This window comes from Mastomys coucha, unplaced genomic scaffold (assembly GCF_008632895.1).
Source record: "Mastomys coucha isolate ucsf_1 unplaced genomic scaffold, UCSF_Mcou_1 pScaffold6, whole genome shotgun sequence".
NCBI classification, from domain to species: domain Eukaryota; kingdom Metazoa; phylum Chordata; class Mammalia; order Rodentia; family Muridae; genus Mastomys; species Mastomys coucha.
The window spans coordinates 91571314-91584833 of NW_022196912.1; the positions used below are offsets into that span (position 1 = coordinate 91571314).

At 50.5% G+C, this 13520-nt stretch overlaps 1 protein-coding gene and 1 long non-coding RNA gene across 11 annotated transcripts in view; one reads left to right on the forward strand and one right to left on the reverse strand.

The window, feature by feature from the left end:
• Window positions 1–13520, forward strand: part of Plekhg3 (pleckstrin homology and RhoGEF domain containing G3) — a 46131-nt gene that overhangs the window by 11175 nt on the left and 21436 nt on the right. Inside the window, exon 1 of one of the 10 annotated variants that reach the window (XM_031357202.1) lies at window positions 1741–1758. The exons of the other annotated variants lie outside the window; for them this stretch is intronic. The gene's annotated coding sequence lies outside the window, so the exon portion shown is untranslated. Of the gene's footprint in view, window positions 1–1740; window positions 1759–13520 lie in introns of those variants that run through there. 10 annotated transcript variants of the gene reach the window in all.
• Window positions 2537–3578, reverse strand: LOC116080709. Its single transcript, XR_004114564.1, has 3 exons — window positions 3308–3578; window positions 2962–3079; window positions 2537–2735 (listed from the first exon to the last, which is right to left on the reverse strand). It is a non-coding gene; the product is annotated as an uncharacterized LOC116080709 (long non-coding RNA).

Here is a 13520-nt window from a genome sequence, read left to right on the forward strand (position 1 = left end):
CTCAGAAATCCGCCTGCCTCTGCCTCCCAAGTGCTGGGACTAAAGGTGTGCGCCACCACTGCCCGGCTCTTGCTTGCCTTTAAAAAAAACCAAACAAACATTTATTTATGGGGTTGGAGAGTTGGCTTAGGGGTTAAAAGCCCTGGTTGCTCTTCCACAGGTCCTGAGTTCAATTCTCACACTATCTATGGCTCACGCTATTTATGACTGTAGTCCTGTGGGATTCAATGCCCTCTTCTGGTGTGCACACAGGTAGATACAGCACTGTACAATAAAGTACATACATTAATAAACCTGAAAAACTATGTATGTATGTATGTATGTATGTATGTATGTATGTATGTATGTATTTGTTTGGGTGCCTGAGGTGTCAGAGGACAACCTGCAGTTCACTCCTTCCAATTTAGGGTGCAGGGACTGAACTCAGATGCTCAACGTGGGTACAGTGGCAAGTGATGTACCTGCTGTGTCATCTCATTACTCTGGGTTGTCTTCTTAATTATGTTTTTAGGTTTTTTTCATTGTTCTTATTTAAAGTTTTAGTGTGTGTGTTGCGGGGTGGGTAGGTGGTTATGCACATGTTGTGGCCTGCATGTAGAGGTCTGCAGATTATCACCAGGAGTTGGTTCTTCCGGAACTATTGTGGGTCCCAGGACAACAGGTTTGGCAGAAAAAATGCATGAGCCACCTTGGCAATTGCCTCTTGCAATTTTTGCATGGAGCTTTCTCTCTTCCTGGGGTGTAGAGACAGGTGCTGGTGCTTCAAAGCAAGACATTATGTAAATGTGTGCTTGCTTGTGATTCGGAGGTAGGTTCAGGCTTGCAGCGAGTGGAAGTGCAAGGTTGATGTGGGGTAGAGGGGAGAAGGTTGGAAGGTTTTGCCAGTTTGGCTGCTTTTCACGTTGTATGTCTCACTTCCTGCACACCTCACCCTGCTCTCTTCTACCTAACAAAGGTCCCATCCCCCGCCCCCTCCCGACACACCATTTGTCCTCTTTTTTTTCTCCTTCTGCATGGCACTTAGCACAGTCCTGAAATATACTGTTTATTTACTGGTGTGGCTGTCTTGCCTGCTGTCACCTAGGTTCAGTGAGAAGAAGCAGTCTCATCCATGCTGCTGGTTGCTACATCCCCAGCATCTAGCCTATAATTTATACTGAGATCAAACATGAGTGATCCTCTGCCTTTCCTGGGTGATGAGCATGGGTGGGAGGGGGGAATGGGGGACAGGGACTGGTTCCTGGCTCTCACACATGCCAGGTAAGCATTCAACTGCTGGGAAGTCACTCCAGCTTTGGCTCTGTAGTATCAGCTACAGCCAGGCGGTGGACAGGGGAGCTGTATCCCATGCCCCCACCCCCAAGCCTACATCAGTGTCTCTGCCAGGAGGACACCTCTTTCCTCTCAACACAGTCACCCACAAAGTACCATCTGTGTCCACATCACCTACACACTCGTTTACATCAGCCGTCTTCTGGCAAGTCCTCACACAGCTGTCAGCACAACTGACAGGACCCGGAGAACACTAAGGGCACCAACCTCCGGAAGCCCCGGACTTGCCATCTGAGGTTGCAAAGTGGGGTATATTGTCGGGACACTCACCGAAGCAGTTCGAGATTTTTGTGCCTCACTGAGTACTGTGTGCAGACTACGACCCCACAACTCCGGAGTGTGTGGGCAGAAGAACTCCACCGTGTGTTTGCCCCCAGCTGTCTTCTGCTGGTCTCACAAGTGATTTCTTTCTGGAAGCATCTATGGGTGAGTTGTGGGTTCCCGGATGGCTCCGTTTGGGCCTCTTTCTGAGGTTGTCACACCGTGCAGGAACTTTTCCCCAGCAAAATGTTAACTTTTAAAAAGAGCGACAAGAAAGGAGGTATCCCATGAGGGAAGGTGGATTCCTCTCTGGCTCCGTCTAGTCTCCTGGGTCCTGTGTGTGTGAAGAGGGGGAGGCACGTGTTGCTTGTGAATGAACTGCTCAAGGATCCTGGATTCCAGCAAACCCTGCCTTCCTACCTCCCTAGCCGCATGGCCTTGAGTGGGGGAGTGCTGTGAAGTTACATAGCGAGTGTGTCAGAGCAGCGCCTGGTACGCCCTCGTAAAAATGTTGCCTGCGATTTTAGTTTGCTATATGGGAACAGCTCGTGCCTCAGTTTTCCTGACCAGAAAAGCAGGGATAATTCTGTCCACCTGTCCCACCCTCCAACTTACACCCTTGAGGACGGAAGGGTTAATAGCCTTAGGCTTCGAGGGCCTGAGTGGGGGAAGGTGCTCCACAAATGGAGTATTGTTGTGCTTTGACTGATCTGGCTTTGTTTGAGTCTTCAGTGTTTGACTTCCTGCACTTAGTACCCCATGTGCTTAATCTCTGGAGATATTTGTGGACCTCAGCAGCAAGGTGCTTACCTCCTGGGGCTGTGGCCTGGGTCTTCACCCATCAGGAGCGTGCTAAGTTGTGCCGGGAAGCTACGTTTTCATGGTTAGGCCCCCCAGCAATCAGGAATGAGAGAAATGCAGCAAGTATGACCCACACGCGGAACTGGTTCTGAATAGGACGTTTATTGAAGAGGTTTCAGCAGGAGGCAGCGGGCGCTTTAATTCCCGAGGTGGTTGGTGGCAGTTTGTTGCTCGCCCAGCCCGAGCCTGTTAACTGCTGGGCTGCCGAACTCCGGACAGAATGCAGCTCCCCAGCCCCTGGCCACCTTCCCAGGGCTGCTCTCGGTGTTGGGATGGGAGCCCTTTTGAGGAAAGCGGTAGGTAGCCTCTGGGACCTGGCCGACCGAGGGCGTCTGAGTGGAGTGCAGTTGGGGACTCTGTGAACTCTGGGACTCTAAGCTTTGCCTGGCAACCTCTGGAGAGCGTGAGCAGCCACGGGCTTGTGGCCCAAGGCTTTAGAGTCTCCCCTGGAGGTTCAGAAATGGAGGACCACACCTGGTTCAGTGTAGAAAAGTGACTTGTATTTACCTTGCCTGGGTGCTTCCAGTAGGTTTGGCCATGTGACTAGCAGACAGTCCTGTGGCTTTTGGAGTGCTTTGCTTTTGGGGACTTCAGAGGTCTTCTCTCAATATTTACTGATGAGTGGCTAGAGAAGGCCCTGGGTTGGGTGGCTAGAGAAGGCCCTGGGTGATCATGCTGTCCCCATACCCACACACATAATGCATAATGGGAAAAAAACGTCTTTTTCCCAGAATCCATGGGGGTTGGCGATGGTGGTGGTTTTAGATGAAATCAAGCTGCACCATTGGTAGGGGAGGTGACAAGTGGCTCCTGGATACCCTAAAGGGTCCGGCCAGGTGGAGCCAGCACCTACCTTTGTGTAGCTCTAGGCAGCAGGTACAGGGAGCCTGTTGGCAGGTCCTTGCTCGGACTTCACTACTTCTTTCTCTGTGTATCAAGGCCTCCCTCTTCGTGGAGTGGACTGCCACCGGAGCTGCCATACCCTGTGTACCCTGTAGCCTCTGGAGTTTGGTTAACCGGTGAGGGAACTGTTGAAATTCTGGTCTTTGTGTACTCCTCACTGAAGGGAGAAGTTTCCTCTCTCTGCTGGAAACTGGTTGGATGAGTTTCCTTAGGCCTGTCTGCCTGAGGCCTCTTAGCCAGGGTGTGAGGGACTGGGGGATGGGAGCAGGTGTTGTGGTGGAGTGGCTTTCCAGAGCTGCAGCACTGCAGGGTGAGGTGCTGGATTGGAAGATCTGGCTGTCTGTGAGGATTTACAACTGTATGCAAATCTCCCTAAGGTCTGCCTTGGAAAAACCACTCCCCTAACTTCTGGGCTAGGATCCTAAAGGCTCTGGTGGGAAGCCCAGGACAGAAGCAGGGGTGGGTTGTGGAGAAGCCACGGAGGAGGAAGTTGGTGGTTTAACTACATCGGTCCAGGAGGGAGCGTCTCTTGTACATTTGTTTCTGTACCTGGAGGCTCATGCTTAGAATTAGGAAGGAGCCAAGACTGGGGGTGATACCATGCTGGCAGCCTCACTCCCCACTTCTGACAAGTACGGGAAAGGAAAAAAGATGGGGGAGAGGAGGGAATCCCTTTGATGTTAAGATTCATATGGACCCTTCCCCAGCCCAGATGAGAGCTATGGGCCCCTACTGCTAGAGGGAGATTCCCCTCCCCAGCTAAGACTGGAACCTCAGTGGTCCCTGTTGGATAATAGCCTCAGGTCAGGAGGAATTGCACTAGGGTGATACCTCTTAACCTTTCTACCCTACCTCCAACCCCTCCGACAAAGGTCACACATAGCCCAGACTGAACACACACTCCCTGTGTAGCTAAGGATAGCTTTGAACAGTCTTTTGTTTCTGCCTCTGGTTTTCTGTGGTACTGGGTATCAAACCCGAGCGTTCCCTGCAGGCAGGCACCGTAGCAGCTGGGCTACATCCCAGCCTTTCCTCCTGCTTTTCTGAAACACCTAATTTACACATTGCTTCGAGTCACCTTGATTTGGGTCACACATCTTCCCTCTTCGTGTGAGTCCGGAGTAGGTCTTACTCCTTTCTAGCCAGTGATCTCTGGGGTGCTTCCCCCCAACCCCCTCATCACTGCCTTTATTCTAGACATCTGCTGTGGAAAGTCTGCAGATCCTAGGTCTCTATCTTCTTTTCAAACACTTCTTGGTCCCGTGGACATTTGAGCTGCAGTCTGAGGCTCAAGTGGTGCCTTTTCAGGACATAGTCTCCCGGCTCATCTCCTGGAACCTGTCTCCACCTGTCTCTGTGGCTTGATCTTCCAGACCTGCCCTGGTTGTCCTTTCCTACAAAGCAAGTCAGGTGCTCCTAGGCCCTGCTTCCCAGGCCTTGCTGCTCTCCCTTTAAAGGGAGTCCAGCTTGGCTGACCCCTTTGGAGCTCTTCTTTGCCTGGCTTACTCCTCATTTGTGACTCAACCAAAATATCACCTCCTTATACAAAGCTTGTGGGTCCCAGGCATACTGGCCCCTCTGTTAGCCTCTTTTGTTAATTCATTATTGACTTAAGTGCTGTACTCAGGGCATTGTTACATAGATACTCTGCCTACAAGCCCTTTTCCTTCTAGAGTTCAAGTTCCTCAAAGACAGAGACTGTGTGTCACCAATTCTAGTATCCCTGGGGCCTAGCATCTTGCTCAGAAGTGTCACATTCCTAAGCTGGAGGCCTTCCGGAGCTCTCGTGCATGTCTTGACTCCACTCTCTGGCTGTTTGAGTTCTGTCTTCACAGGATAAGGTCTTGAACGCAAGACCTGAAAGATGCTAGCAAGCACTCCCCCATGTCCCCCAGCCCATGTTGCTCCCTTAACCCCTTTTGTGACGGATGCACTTGTTCTAATAGAAGAATCTCTTGTGGGTCCAGCCTGTGTGTGATTCATTGTTATGGCTCCCACATGGTTGCCACAGCGTCTTTGTGCAAAGTAGGCGCTGAATAAATGCTTGTTGAGTGAGTGAATTCCCAAGCTCGAAGCTTAGGGATGGCAGCCCGGGTTATCTTCGAGTGAGAGTAGGTATGGATGTGCATCCAATGAGCAGAGGTAGGCAGGCCCCTTCAGAGGAAGGCTGACATCTTAAGTCACTGTTCTTTTGCTGTGAAGAGGCACCATGACCAAAGCAGCTCATAGGAGAAAGCAGTTAGTTGGGAGCTTGATTGTGTTTTCAGAGGGTGAGTCCATGACCATAGGGTGGGAGCTTGGCAGTAGGCAAGCAGGCAAACATGGTGCTGTAGTAGTAGCTGAGAGCTTACATAATAATTAATAAGTTGGAGGCAGAGAGGGAGGAATGGAGGGGCTAGGGGAGGGAGAGGAAGGCTGGGCCTGGTGTAAGTTTTGAACTCACAGCCCACCCCCAGCGACAGACAGACTTCTTCCAGTAAGGCCACACCTCTTAATTCTTTCTAAGCAAATCCACCTACAGGGAATCAAACATTCAGTTTGTCTGAATCTATGGGGGGGGGGCGTTCTCGTTCACGCCACTACAGCAGGCTACATTCCTGGACTCTTGTATTCTTCTGCCTTTTTCCTGTTTGATACTCCGTGACTTAAGAGCTCGGGGGCCTTCTTTGCTGCTGTGACCATCTGAAGCCCTTCTCAAAACCCAAGGACTAGTGTGAAGGATGGTGTTTGTTGCTCACTCACTTGTGCTTTGATGGTCTTTCCCCTGGGGCTTGTGGCTCCCCACAGTGCTGCTTCCCCAGCCGGCAGACCCTATGGAATGCTGAGGAATGTGTCCCGCTGTGCTGGCAGTGGGGCTTCTACTGACCCGGGCTTTTCTGGTGTAATTTTCAGTTGAGCTGCTCTTGTGAGACTGTGAGACCATGATCTGAGCTGTGTTGGGACCCTGGAAAATGGATACGCACTGGTTTAGTGGGGAGGGCCAGGACACGCTGATCCATCAATTTTGAATTATTATTATTATTATTATTATAGATTTATTTATTGCATGCATGTGTTTGCTTGTGTATGCATCTATCCGTCTGTCCATCTGCCCATCTGTGTGTGTGTGTGTGTGTGTGTGTGTGTGTGTGTGTGTTTTGTCTGGCTGGATGTGTGAATGCTACATCATGCGACAATCGGAGGAGAACTCGAGGAAACTGGTTCTCTCTCTCCTTCCCCACATCAGTTCCAGAGATGGAACCCATTGTCGTCTGCCTCGGTGTGGTGGCAAAGCCTTTACCTGCTGAGTTATGATGTGAGATCTGGGTGGATATAAATTGAGGTTGAAGTGAGGAGAATATTTCATCCGGGTGCTTGTGGAGCAAGTATTCTCTCTCTGGCGCTTGGTCAGCTTCCTGTATGTTGATGTGCAGGTTACTTGTACTCTCCAGCCTTGGAGACAGACCGTGAGGTTATTGTGACCACTTATCAGATGGAGAACTTGAAGCTTAAGGCCACATATAGTTGCAGGAAAGTAAAGATCTACCCGCTTCCAAGCCTGTGGTATGTGCATTTTAACTTCTTGTTGCATGCCCACATTGCCTCTTCTCTGCTGAGAGCTTTGCAGGCCCCAATAGATTCCCACTGGGCTTCTTCCCTGCCTCTGAAGCTCTTTCAGCAACAAATGCTACAGCTGTGGCTCCTTTTCTCCCTTTGCAGCTAGCTCCCGATAGGCCTCAAAGCAAGCAGCTCTCCAAATAGGGGTGAAGTTAATAACATGGGGAGTCTTCAGGGCCTGGGCTTTGGGCCCTGACCGTGTGTGTGTGTGTGTGTGTGTGTGTGTGTGTGTTTAAGTGCTAGAGATTGAACCCAGGACCTAGTGCATTTAGGTAAGTAGCACCCCTCACCCCCTACCCCTTTAAACCTAGAGATGAGGGACTAAAGAGAGAGCTCAGAAGTTAAAAACACTGAGTTGGGTTCAGCACCCATGTGACAGTTCACAACAACCAGCAGTATGTAACCCTAGTTCCAGAGGATCCAGTGCCATCTCCTGGATTCTGTGGGCACCAGGCACACAAGTGGTACACAAATATATGAGACAAAGCACCTGTACACATAAAATCAATAATAATAATAATAATAATAATAATAATAATAATAATATGTTTTAAACCTATAGAGGAAAGGCCCCTTTGGTAGGTTTGCAGTTGCCACCTAGCATAGCCATCAGGAAACTTTTTTTTTTCCCCCTGAGACAGGATTTCTCTGTGTAGCCCTGGCTGTCCTGGAACTCACTCTGTAGATCAGGCTGGCCTCAAACTCAGAAATCCGCCTGCCTCTGCCTCCCAAGCGCTGGGATTAAAGGTGTGCACCACCACCGCCCGGCTGCCTTCAGGAATCTTTACTGTTTCCAAGGCCTTGGCTGCGTCCTCTTCTGGTACTTTGTGTCTTTCTCTGCTTGGTGACCAGATTTGCCAGAACCCACATAGAGTTGGCCCAGCTGTGAGCAGAAGTAATCGGCCTCCTCCGTCCCCGTGAAACTTCTTGCCAGGCCGCTTGCTTTGGAATACTTACAGGGAGACCTTATCGCCGCAGTCCTGTCTACACTTGGCTGCTTGCTCTCTCCTCCAGCCTTTCATGACTGATCGCCGAGTCTTTGGCATGGCAGGGCTGCCTCTGTGGGGCCAACTATGACGAGATTGCGAGGGTGAATGATCAGTCACTGATGCTGGGGACGTCTGGGCTCATGGGACTCTCTGGCAGTGACTAATGTGAATACTTCCAGGAGGAACTAGCTTAGGTCATAATCTCAACAACTGTTTAGCCTTTTCCATGCCTATGGGAGGTAGTGAGAGGTGTTCTGCAGGTCTTCCCAGGTTTATTGAGCACCAAGATGGATGCCTCGTCTTGTTCAGATGCAGCCTGCTGGGTTTCTACAGACTTAGGCCCTGAAGAAACGGTTGCTTGTATCAACCTCATCAACCATTGTGTCAAGTGATAACCCAGGATCATAAGAGCAGAAAGAAGCATAATAATAGTTTCCTGTTTCCGCCTCCACACACATACACACATGTACACGCGCGCACACACACATACACGCATGTGCATACATGTGCACACACATACATATTTTTTAAAGCATTAAACTTTTAGATTTTTTTATTTATGTGTATAATTTTACCTGAATGTATGTCTGAGGTCACCACAAGGATGCTGGGAACTGAACCTGGGTCCTCTGTATGAGCAAGTGCTCTTAACCACTGAGCTAGTTCTTCACTTCCCTCCTCCCTCCCCCCCCCAATCTTCAAGGTAGTGGAGGTCAAACTTTATTTTGGTCTCATGGGGTTGTGTGTTCCTTTCTTTTTCTCTTTATAGCTTTCAGAGGCTGCTGTGTACCCTTTGATTTGGGATCATCCTCTGTGGTTAGAGACAGTAGCTTCTCTCCCAATCTGACTCGGCCTTCCTCATCCTGTAGACTTCTGACTCAGGCTTCTGCTGGGTGCCTTTTATGATATGTTGGCCTTACTCAGATACTCCAAGATAATTTCCACTTCTCCATATTCTTTATTTTGGTGGTTTTCAACATGTGGGTCACGAGCCCTTTCAGGGTCGAACAACCTTTTCCCTGGTCACACCTTAGATCTCCTGCATATCAAATATTTACATTATGATTCATAACAGCAGCAAAATTATAGTTATGAGGTAACAAAAATAATTTTATGGTTGGGGGCCACCACCCCATGAGGAGCTGTTTAGAGGACTACAGCGTTAGGAGGGCTGAGAACCACTGCTTTATTTGATCACATTGTGAAGACAAGGTGCCATAGCTTCCAAGGATTGGAATGTAAATGTCTTTGGTGGTGGGGGGGCACTATTTGGCCAACAATAGAGTATACATTGGGAGGGTTTATGAATGGTTAAAGCAGAGTAGATTCTGAAAGTGGCAATTGGGCCGGTGTAGAGGGATGGGGAGGGGATGGGGGCTCTCAAGTGTGAGAGCAAGCATGGTGAGCATGGTCGGTTGTGAGAGGAAGGAGGAGTAGGAAGTAGGAGGGTGTCCTCCTTCTGAAGCGAGGTGCCAGGGGCTTTCCTTCTCCTTGAGGGCCAAGCTGAGTTTTTTGGACGTCAGTTTGTAGGCCCGGTCTTCCTCTGGAATTCAGGTGTGAGGACCCCACTGACATGGTCCTGTCTTTCTGGGCAGCAGTGACCTTGCTGCCTTCCATCTAGCCAAGGGCTCCTGCTGCTCCTGGGTGGTGGGAAAATGGATTCGCCAGAGAAAATGAGTCCCAGCCAGCTGGGCTGGGTTTGGGTGGCCCTGAAACCCCGGTCACACTGTTCACACAACCTCTCCAGAGTACATTGCTCACATTGAACACAATCACTCCCCAGGGATCGTCTCGGGGCTCAGGGCCCTTGAATCTCTAGGAGGCGTGGAATGGGTGGAATGGGCCTGTGAGCAACACACTGGGGATAGTGACAGCCACGCCCCCGGAGAGGCCTCCCTCCCCTGAGAACCTCTGAGGGGGGATGTGTAGCTTTAAGAACACACTGGCAAAAGCGGGACTTCTGGGAACACTTAAGTAAGTATGGTGTGTGGGTGTGTGAGTGGGTGGGTGGGTGGGGGGTGTGGAGCTGTGGAGAGAGCACAGCCGGGTGGTTTGTGGATCTTGCTTGAGATCTCTAAAGAAGTTCACATTGCTCCTCCGCCTGTTTCAGTGGAAAAGTTGTGGCTGTTCTCCATTGCTTCCTTCTGGCACCATCTCTAGGGAGGTTCTGAAAGTAGAGTCAGGGATTGCTATGGGGAAGGTCAAAGGTCCTTTGGCTGCTCTGATCTCCAGAGTTTGGGATGGGAGGCCAAGAAGGCCAGGGGATGGAGGCTGGACTGTCTCTGAGGAAGGACTGCTGCTTGCTAAGGGGCTGGATGAATTCTTCCCCCACAGGGACCCAAAGACCTTTGGATCCCGCCCGCCCCCCCCACCCCCCACCCCCCACCCCCGCTTCTTTTTTTTTATGTTGCTGAGATAGGTGTGGCACATGGGACTTCCTGTGTAGGGTGAAGGGTAATAGATGAAAGAGTGACTAGAACCGGAATATTTACAGGGAGTCTCCAACCTCCCCACCTGTCAGACTTGGGATTCATCCCAAGCATGCTCTTTAAGTCTCCTGCCTGCCTTCTCCACTTACCCTCCAGAGAGAGACAGATAGAGAAGTGTAGACAATACTCAGGGGTCTCCCCAGCATCAGCAGCAAGTTCTAGAAGGCTCCAGTGGGTTCCTCTGTGGGAGGGCCTTTTGTGAAAGGAAGAATGTCTGAGGGGCAGTAGAGAGCCTCTGTGGATATGGGGGTATCCCCCTTTGGGGTCAAATTGAGGGCATACTATTGAGACATAGTTGGAAGAGAAAGGTGCGGACTTGGCTCCAGTCTACTGCTAGGAATCCAAGGGGCCTGTTGCAGCCTGCCTGCCTCCCTCCCTGCCTGGGGAGACTCAGGGAAGGTCCTTGGGGGGTGGAGCCATATACTTTAGATGGGTGTGGGTGGAGGAAGGCAGTAGATATATTTCAAGTTAGATATAGAAGTAGAGGAGGGAGGGGAAGGAAGGGAAGAAGGTGAGAAGGAAGGATGGGTGGGTTTCTCTTCCTTGGATTCTTTGGGGGAATGTCTCAAAAGAGGGCTTCGTAGGGTAGGACTTGAGCTTCAGTTCTCCAGAAGGCTAGCTTGTGGATTGATAACTGGGTGGTTGCCTGGTGCTGAAAAATGAGCTTGGTCTCTGCAGGAGATGCTGGAGACTCGACTGTGCTGGGGTAGGTGGGCTTGAGTCTTGGCTGCTGCTGCTTCTCTTCTTAAAAGAAAGTTTGAGCCTGGCAGTGGTGGCTCACACCTTACATCCCAGCACTTGGGAGGCAGGGGGAGGGGGAACTTCAGAGTTCAAGGCCAGAACAGCCAGGGCTACACAGGGAAACACTGTCAAACAAGCAAACAAACAAAATACACAAACAAACAAAAAAACCCCTAAAGATTGAGGAACCAAATTCTGGTCCTGGTTTAGGGTGAATCTTCCACGGTGGGTGCTGTTCATCAGGTAGGAAGGACAGGTAGCTCTGCCCTAGGGAGCATTTGGGGAGGGTTTGGCTTAGGCGTGTGCACCTGGCAGTGACTCGGCCGCAGCCTCTTGAATAGGATATGTCTTCCATCAGCACCCTGTTTACTCTTGAATCCTGCTCCTCCATGCTCACTGCCACTCGGGTTTTTTGGACCTTCCATCTCAAGGGAGAGAAACCCTTGTGATCATAGGTAGGACCTCAGTTCACTGCAAGTCTGAGTATGTCATGTAAAATGTTGAAAGTCTGAACTTGGGAATCCTGTGCTCACTGCTTCTCTCTGGCCCGTGATCCCAGAGTCTGTACTGTCCGTTTAGTTAACCAATGCTAGAGTGAGTCTTCAGAGGCCAGCCATATGGTTCAAATCCAGAAGTAGCCTTCTCAATCCTTTGGATGGTCATATAGTTCTCAGGCTTTTAAATTTACGTGTGTCCTTGTAGCTTATCCCAAATCAAAGCAGTGGCACCCAGGGACCGTGACTAAAGCTTTGCTGGTATAAGGTCCTTTAGTGTGGTAGTGGCTGTGAGAGTGTCCCAAGTACACACGTCTGGCACAGTCCCCATACTCAGGACTGCAGGGCATTGCCGGGGACAGGTGAGACTTAACCACCCCACAGCACTCAGACTGTTGAGCAAGTGGGCACTCTGTTTTGTTTGGGCTCCAGGGGATGCAGGTAGGTAGGTACCCTGCTTTCAACAGGACTGCTGGGTTTGCAATCAGAAAGCTGCATGTAACTAAAGAGTGACTCTCAGATGGTACTTTTCAGAGGCTAACCTCCTGATAGTGTGTGGCCATGGTGACTCTCCCTGTAAGGCTAATGACCTGGCTGGCTGGCTGTGAAATCCACTTGGGACATGGGTCTTTTCCGTTTAGCCTCCCCTCAGGAGCTGACCTGATGCAGGGGCTAATCTGAGAAAGGAATCAAGCCATAAGTCCTTTGCCTGGTTGTTTTCTAGCTGGGTCTGATCTGGGTAGAGGTCAAGGGCGAGGTAGCATTTGAGTCCTGGCTCGGGAGGAAAGGGTGACCTGGTTAACGTAAAGGGCTCCTGGAGGGATGGGGGAGCAGCAGAGCACAGCAGAAGCAGCACACTTCTCTGGACTGTTCCCCCTAAGATCAGCTCCCTGTGCTCTAGGCAGAAGCAAACGAGCACCAACACTAGAGCTGCCACCGGGCTCTCACCTGTCACGTGACAGGCGTATATAGAGAGCCTCACTGGGCTCTGTATAATCCCTTAGCTGAGACCCAGTGACCAAGTACTGACCTTCTAATGATCTGAGTTATTTATTGTTGGACCACAAGTGGGGCTGAGCATGCCGAACTTTTAGCTTAATAAAGCAACACTCTGGGGATATGGCTCCCTTGGTAAAGTCCTTGCCTAGCATTTATGATGAAACCCTGGGGTTGAACCCCAGCACCCCATAAATTAGGTGTGGTGGCATGTGCCTATAATCCCAGGAGGTATAGGTAGAAGGATCAGAAGTTTGGGGTCATCCTTGGGAGTTAGCTGGGGGCCAGCCTTGGATATTGGAGACCCTGTCACAAAAAGAAGGGGGAAAAACATCTAGTTAAAAACATCAACTAGTTTACCGTTACTAGTCACCAGACTGGTCCTAATGATCCCTGATCATGTAACTGGTAGCCCAAGGCAGAGGGTCTCAAGCTAATCTCAGTTCCACGTTGTGTGATAGTCGTTGAGGAGACCGGAGACACATGAGTACATGGCAGAGGCCTCCAGGGTCACTGCTTCTGAGCTTAGAGAGGATGCTCGAGAGAGAACTTCTAGCCAGAGACTGGGAGGTTGCATGCAACATAGAGATACTGCCAGGCAGGGAGGCAACATCCGCAAAAAGTGGAGTCCATAGACCCTGGTTTCTAGGTGAGAGCAGAGACACAAGAAAATGTACTGAAGTGACAGCTGTTTATACATGGGTCCTCTTGGCATAGCTCAGGTCCTTCCTTGCCTGTGGGCCAGATCTGGTCTGGTAGCTCCTGAGTCTCAGGTTGGAGTTAAGAACACTTGGGAGAGTATAGGTGAGAAAAATGCCTAAAGGCTTTCCTCTTCCTCTTCTTCCTCCCCCCCCCCC